This window comes from Cyprinodon variegatus, unplaced genomic scaffold, assembly GCF_000732505.1.
Source record: "Cyprinodon variegatus isolate N-32 unplaced genomic scaffold, C_variegatus-1.0 Scaffold166, whole genome shotgun sequence".
Lineage (NCBI taxonomy): Eukaryota > Metazoa > Chordata > Actinopteri > Cyprinodontiformes > Cyprinodontidae > Cyprinodon > Cyprinodon variegatus.
This window is the reverse complement of record NW_015150619.1, coordinates 49,167-57,335: the sequence shown is the minus strand read 5'-3', so window position 1 is coordinate 57,335 and position 8,169 is coordinate 49,167. Positions and strand designations below refer to the sequence as shown.

At 37.0% G+C, this 8,169-nt stretch overlaps 1 protein-coding gene across 4 annotated transcripts in view; it reads right to left on the bottom strand.

The window, feature by feature from the left end:
• Positions 1-8,169, bottom strand: part of LOC107086924 (RNA-binding protein with multiple splicing-like) — a 61,105-nt gene that overhangs the window by 51,924 nt on the left and 1,012 nt on the right. The gene's annotated exons all lie outside the window — the stretch shown is intronic.

Here is an 8,169-nt window from a genome sequence, read left to right as displayed (position 1 = left end):
TTACTAGCATGGGGTACCTAATAAAGTGGCCAGTGAGTGTATATCTGTCTTATCTATATGCGATATATATCTATATGGGATCTGTCTTAAGATTTTGTTTTGAATTGCTTTGAAACTTTGTTTTGTTAACGTTCCTTTATTCAATTGTAATAAAACAAGAAAATCACAAACAAACCAAAAGGTAAACTGCTTCATAATACATCTAGCTTACATAAAAAAGTATCAGTAACGATATCGGCGATACTGACCCTGGCTTTATTTGGTACGGGAACGGTACCAAAATTCCCGGCATAGCCCACTCCTACTTCTGTGTGGTGGCAAACCCACGTGAAGGGGATTTACTGCCCCCTACAGGGCTGGAGTAAGTGTCTTACTCTCATTAAATCTAATCTAAACAAAAATGAAGTGACATCATCTCATTCTCAAGTTTAGAAAGAAAAAAAGAAACCTGTTTTTTGTTTTGGTACTAAGGGACAAAAAAATACTTTACAAAAAACTTATTTAGTTTTTGTGTAACATATTTTTGGCAATTTTCAATAGGGCAGAGATATGGGAACATGCAATACAAGTAAGAGAGATTCAAGGAAGAAAAGGTTAACAATGGAAAAAAAAACTAATGATAATAAAGTTCAAAGCAGCAGGATGCTTATGCAATATGACATAAATATCTATATTTGTCCATAGTAATAAGGATACTGGAGCTAACAAAGGCATTAGTGAGATCATCCTTTGATCAAAAAAAAAAAGAAAGAAAAGGAGGAGGGAGGGTTGATGGTCACCGGCTTCCTTCTCAATTTCCACAACCAAAACCCGCCCCTGATCTCAGACATCCTTCAACCAACGGCCAGATAAAGGATAAGGGTTGCCACGGACAGGGACTTTAATGTGGCCATGCAGGATGGAAAAGAACGGAGTTGATAGCTCTGCAAATTCTAAACGGTGCCAGGGTGGAGCGAGGGAAAGAGGGAGGAAACAGCAAGAGAACAAGATAACAGCAGAGAGAGGGCAGGGAAAGGGTGGGACGAAGGAAGGACGGGAGGGAAGGAAACGGAGGGGAAGGGAGATAAAAGCACCAGGAGTGGATTGATAGATGGAGGGAAGAAATTAGATGAAATAGTGAGTCTCAGAAAGAGTAATGAACATAAAAGGATCTAAATAGCAGGTGTGGAGACTGAGAGCATACACTCCATGCTGTGAGGCGGGTAATTATAGCTCTTGAGTGAGTAATATTTAGTAAAGCTGACAGTATGATAAAGGACGGTAAAATGTCTCGCACGTCTAGGAAAAAGTTCACACTTCCGTCCGTCACAGCACAGTTTTATCATATCATTAACTACAAAACAAACTAAGATCTGACAGTGAAGGTCTTTTAAGGGTAGCAGCACCAGATATATTAGATATATGAACCATCTGGAACAGCAAAAGGCTGAGACAAGAAATTGTACTATAAATATATACGTTTGGTTCCTTTATTCTCAGATCTATCCTGATGTGGCCCGGCTTTCTTGTTGTCTTTTCAAATACCTCTTGTCGCACTGCTGACAAATGGCTAAGATAAGATGACTATTCCCCTCAGGCTTTTATAAATAAACTCCAACCTATCAGACTGTCAGATGGAGCATGGTTTTATGCTTTTTTTGCAAGGCAACATTACCCTTACCTCAATCATTTTACCAATGTGTTCTTAAGGCACTGGCTTTGTTTCTCCGGTATCTTTTTTTTTCCAATTCTCAGACTCCTTATCTACAGTAGATGTAGTGTCTGGTCGGATTCTCCGAGCGTTTGCGCCCTATCATGGCACCCCTGCCTCAGGTAACGCTTCATGTCACAGAGAATTAACGTATCAATGTGCCCTTTTCATAGATCCGTGCACACACACTCAGATCACACGCATCCCCACCGCCACCGCGCTGCGGATTGAGCTTCTCCAGCAGGGAGACCACCCCCCCACCACCACCACCACCTAAGACCAGAAAAAAAAAAAGGTCATGCTCACTGCCCACATGACCTGCTATTTTGAAGAGGATACCTAAAGCAGGCCAAGCACAACCTAGTTAAACCCTCAGGGAGATGCACCACGTTTGCTGAACTCGGTCGAGTGATGTTCTCTGTAGCTTTGGGAACATTCAACAAGTTTAAGAGGGTTCAAGAAATGTTCTAGGTTGGACTTCAACATCGTCTTCCTGTGATCTTTTCTGTCTTGAACAGCTAGTATGTCTATCAAGGCTGTAAGAGGATGGACATGTTTTAACTTAAGCAGACATAGGACACTGAGAGGAGACCTGAAAACACACAGGTTAAAGGTCAAAGCTTACACGGCTGATTTGTCAAGCTCAGATGCACTGAATGTACACCATTTGTTTGTTCCATCTTTCTCTGTCCAAGAAGATGCAATGAATGCCTTATTTGTTCAAATAGACCAGCCAGAATTCAAACATGTTTTTAAAATTCAGTCTCCTTAAATCAGTTGATCAGGCTCTCACTGATCAGAATAGATTCAATGGTTTTCTACTAGCTTCAGATCTGTTAATACTGTGTTTTTTTTACCAAATACAAAACATTGTCCATACATTTGAAATGACCTTTACCATTAAAAATGTACAGCAAGTTCTTTGAGAGGGAGCCGTTTTGAAACCCAGATTACCACCATCCTTTGATCACTGAAGCGCATGAACTAAACTGATCTGACTTTTCATCACATAAAGGTTAACTCAAAAGAAAGGACAAATCAGCAAACATTACATCAACTGGGGAATTATTTTACTAAAAAGGTGGCAGATTTTATTTTCGACCTAAATACATTTTCTATTTATACTAAAAGAGTAACACCTTTATCATTCCCCTTATTCTGGAAAACAACAAGCTACTTAAAATTGCACAATTTCCTGGAAAATATACATAAATCTAGCTAAAACGGAAATCTTCCAGTTTTGTTTTTAATTGGTTTGAATCAGATTTTTCTTTAAAACAGCTAAAAGCAGAGGAAAGAAGGTTCTGTAAGAACCTTTATATCGATAGAGGGAAACCTAGCAGTGATGGAGGAAGTTGGACGCAATTTCTTACTAGTTAATTAGTGTTTTATTAGCCTAACCAATAACCGGTAAGAATCAATATGTAATGTATGTTTTTAGCAGATCTGGGAAGATTTAATAGTTTTCTGCTTAAAATAAAAAGATGCATATGTTGGTGTTGGCAGTTTACGTAGAAACTACAAATTGCATGTTTTCATTGATTCAAGAGTGCAAACTAAATCATGTGCAGCATAGCTCCCAATATTTCATAATATCTGTAAATAAGGTACTTTAACAATGCTATATTTATATAATATTATGTGTTCTGCTTCATTACACTCTGCAGAAATATTAACTGATAACTGTAATAAAAAAAATACCTTAATATTACACTACATACATTATATATTAATATAATATTTAGTGATGGAAATGACTGTTGTAAAAATCACAATGTTTAGCATTTCTTTAAAATCATGAGACAAATTAGTGTTCTAATCTCTGTTTTAGAGTAAGCATAAAATATATTCAAACTACACAATAAAAATGTGTATTTTTGACATTATTTGTACATTCACATGAAATATGAGGTGTTTGGAAATGACGACCAATAAATCTACTCTTGCTTTTGCGAAACTTTGCATCGACTTTTCCTCTAGTTTCCCTTCCTTTCATTGAGCTAACTCTGCTATCCTGCCATTAACTCTACCGTCACATGACAACTGATGTAGCTGCAATTAAACAAAGGTTAAAAGATAGCTAAAAGTTAAATTTTGTGTTGGAAATTACAGTGATCTCTATGGAAAGGTGTTAGTTTTATGAAAAAAAAAAAAACGATATTTTTTATTAAAATAAGGAATTTTTGTGCCATTATCGATAAAGTTGCTGTTGAATCACATGTAATTTCAGCCTTATGAGGGACTGAGAGTCCCAAGCCTGGCCAAGGGATAAAGTGCATAGAGCCAAAACATTCGATATAAAACCATACTTTGTATCATATGCATCCTAATTTATCTATTATATTTTTTTTTTAGTTTTTTTTTTTTTTTTGTTAGTTGCTTATTGATTTTTTTTTTTTTTTTTTTTCTGTTTGGGACATAAAATCTTTGATAGTTGCAGGATTACCCATAAATATCTGGATTTCACTCTGCATGCCATTTTCTGAGGTCATTAGAGTGTTTTAAAGTCTGTTCATAAACATTCTTCCCCTTTAAAATTAGCAAACAAGTCGACCATATTTCTCTATCAACCTCTCCTCCTATCAGATCAGTATAAGTCCCCTCTGGGGTCCGAACCAGAAGTCTTTTCCAAAAAAGGTCTGGAAACGGGCCACAGCAGGAGCGTATCTCTGACAGTTACCAGCCTGTCACCTCGACTTCATCATCAGCTGAGTGCCGCAAAACGTGAAAGCATCCAGAACACCTGATAGCCACGCTTATCGCAGCAGCTCTCCAGATTAGATGCTGCAAGGGGCCGAAATATCCCCACATCCCCCTGAATACCTCCCCAGCAGACAGACCATGTTTGGGGAGCGGCGGTGCACGCAAGATAAACACTTAGCATCTAGGCTGAGTACCAAAGCAGAGCTTGCAACAGTGCTTTACTGGTGAGAATCAGTGATCCATTCAGACTGTGCAAGAGTGGAGAGGGAGGCCATCATGTTGTTTAGCATGTGAGAGTCACACCAGCCAGGCTGTTGAACTTTGCCTCTCGTAAGGTTACAGTTTATATGTGGGCGGGTATGTTTCAAGGAAAGGCAAATCTAAGAAATGGTGCAGAAAGAAGACAAGTCTTTCTACTTTTTTCTGAACTTTGCATACATCTAAACCTGTCTGTAAACGTGTGCACAGGTGGAAAACAACAGCCTAAACCTCTTTGCTCCCATCTTCCAGCTTGAACAAAACACAAATCATCAGAGCAAAGACAAAGTGGTGCTGTCTAACCTTATGTTAATTCATCCGAGTAAATGTAAGTCTCCGCCAGTCTGGACGAGATCCAAACATTTCTACAACATTAAATTCCTCAGGCCATTACTCTCCCTGTCTCTGTGTCTGCCTTTTACACAAGACATCTCTCGTCTGGTGGCTCAACCCGTGGACAGTACAGAATTTCAAACATGTCTGGAGCGGGTCAAGATATTTATCAGTCCAATGAGACAAGGCTGCAAACAAATGCATTTTTCAATTAGAAACTCTGCTAAACCAAATAATTATTATTCATTGATATTCAATTGAAGGTTCTTTATATCGGGAAGCAATTTACCAGGGGTCAAGGTCGTGATATCTGATAGTATGCGGTCAAAATTTTAAATGAAATGAGGAAAAAAGCAAGTAAATTCCTTTATCTGAACAGACGCACATCAGCTATAAACCAAAGCAATATAATGCTAAAATGTGTACAGTAAGAGCTTATATTATTTTTCAAATGTGTTGATGTTTATGTAAAGCAGTGACCTCATTTCAGAGGTTCTTTTTGGAGCCAAAATGTGCAAAGTTCTGATTTTATTTAGATGTAGTGTATTTTTATTGCCCTATTTTCAATTTTAATCTCTAAAGACTAGACAAAATACATCCTCTTTTTCATCATTTGTATGTGTAAACTCACTTTTGATACTCCTAAGTGATCTGCCAAAGATAGAAACCCCCCAATTTAAAACTACAAACGTCCATCTTCAGTCTACACATGCATTAAACAAGGGCTTTTATGCACTTTAGTAAGATGACTATAAATCAGATAGATGAGGGTTAGAGAAATAGGGGTTGATAATTAGAGGGTTTCAGTTTCTGTTCATCTCTAATACCTCTAATAAGAAACCTCCAGAATGTTTTTCTCTTATATATGTTAAAGTATTGTTATGTCCGGTAGAAGAAAAAATTAGATTTCAGTACCGGAGAGCAAAAGCCTGATCGCTGCATATTATATTTACATTATAAACCCTTAAGCCGGATCATTTGATAAAATCCTTGAACTGACTTTGGGATATTTTCTATCTATCATGACTTGATCTTATTGATTGGATAAGAAATGTTAAATTTTACAGAGACAATGTGGATAAGCCTAAAGCAGCCCTCTAATAAAGCCTGAAACAAACTGATCTGCATCAGGTGGAGAGGCGCAGATTGAAAAATCTAAGACAATACATTTCTTTCAGTTGCATAAAACAATCTAATGTACACAACTATCATACATATGAAACTGAAAAAGAAATATGATTTTAAAAAAAGACTGGTACAGATTAATACAAGACTAACTTGTCTGTAGATGTCTAAATAGTTCATTGACTGCAGTAAATTGATTCTTTTAGAATATTTAAATTAATTAAAACTGAACTGGATCCGCTTGGATTGGATCTTACTAAAGGTAAATGAACCTGTGTGTTTGCTAAAATGCTGTGACATGACATCAGAAGTAAATTATCCCTTACTATTAGATTATTTTTATAACTTCAACCTAGACAGACAGAACCATGGACAGCCTGTCAAATAATCCACCTCTGGAGGTCAGGGATGGTTCAAAACTGACTTTTCAGCTTCAAAGAACTCAGTCTTATCCTGTACCTCACTGAAGCAAAGCAATATAAACTCCCTGCATCCATAGTAACCCCCCCCTCAGCTCCGGACCATATATGGCATCACATTAGTCCAGGCATGTTTGGCTATTTAGTTACAAAGTGATGGGTCTTAATCCGATTTACTCCAAGAGAAATATCTGACATAGTCTGTTACACCTTTTCTTGTATCCCTCCTCTGCGGATGGGCCGAGCTCTAAAATAACAAGTCTCTGTCCTTTGAATTAAAACATATCTGTGTCAAAGCAGAGACACACACACCAGACCTCATCAGAGGTCATTTTAAGCCAGATAGTGCTGTGTTTACAGAATCTACACCATTATCTTATCTATTAAAGGGACTATATTATCCCTTTTTTTCTCTAACAAATCGGTCTGCTGTGTTCGGATGGAGAAGGTTAGCTGTAATGCAACAAAGAGTTATTGCCTACATGTTGCAGCAGCAGTTGTTTGAACTTCAACCACTCCTCTGCGCTTCAGTGAAAACTGTTTCACTTTGGCTCAGAATCTCTTTTTATAGTTCAGTTTAGAGTTACGTTACATTAAGACTCTAAACTTTCAGCCTTTTTTTTTTCTTTTTCTCTGAAATTCTTATCATTGCAAATATTTATGCAGACAAGGTCACAGTTTTTCCATTAGGGTTGGAAAATAAAAGTAACAAAAATGTGAGGGATTTGGTGATGAAGAAAGAAACTGCAGACAAACTATTCAGGAGGAGCTGTCCAACTTCACATCCAAACAAACACAGACGTATGAGAATATCTAAGAGTTTGGATGAAGGTAACGCTTGCTGCTACATTTTTCCCTACCATACATGGGCAGCAACTTCACAGAAACTACAGGCCAAGTTCATTTTAGTAGAAAATGAAATACAAAAAAAATAGGTTAAAAAATTTGGTAAATTAGGTTCTATTTAACTTCATAGATAAAATACTAAATAATAAAAATAAAATTACCAGGGGGTTCCTTCCTTTTATACTTCAAGACAGGCACTTGATTTTGTAACCATCGTATACAGAAACTGTAGGAGGCGCTGTTTCCTTTCTACACCTCAGAGTTATTTCTGAATGTTTTACTTTCTAAAAACAGAGGCATGGCCACAAATTTTGTTTAAGGGTGGCCAGCAATACCCAATAGACTAAGGGGGGGCCGAAAGCGGATATGCACCAGAACCTCACGGTCAATCTAGACTGTTCCAACAGGAAAATTAACGAGCAAAATATCCATATTTTCTAAATAAAGACTAACACTACTTTCCTACAGCCTTTCCTAACCACTAGACGCATATATTTAAACCTCCGTAATTTCTAGATAACAGGTATAGTTGATAAAACTCAGTTTTGAGTCCTGGGGTGTAAATCAATCATCATTTAATCACTTACCTACTTGTATCAATAAACATTCTGCATAAAATTGATATTTACAAGCACTAATATCTAAATAAATTGATTATTTGATAAGTTTTTAATAATATTGTTATTTATCTTTGATTTCACTGAAGACTCCTAGATGACTTACAGAGACACATTTTTTCTCTTTACCCCATAAAACACAAAATCTAGTTCTGAAAAGAGCATGAATTCTGTATTT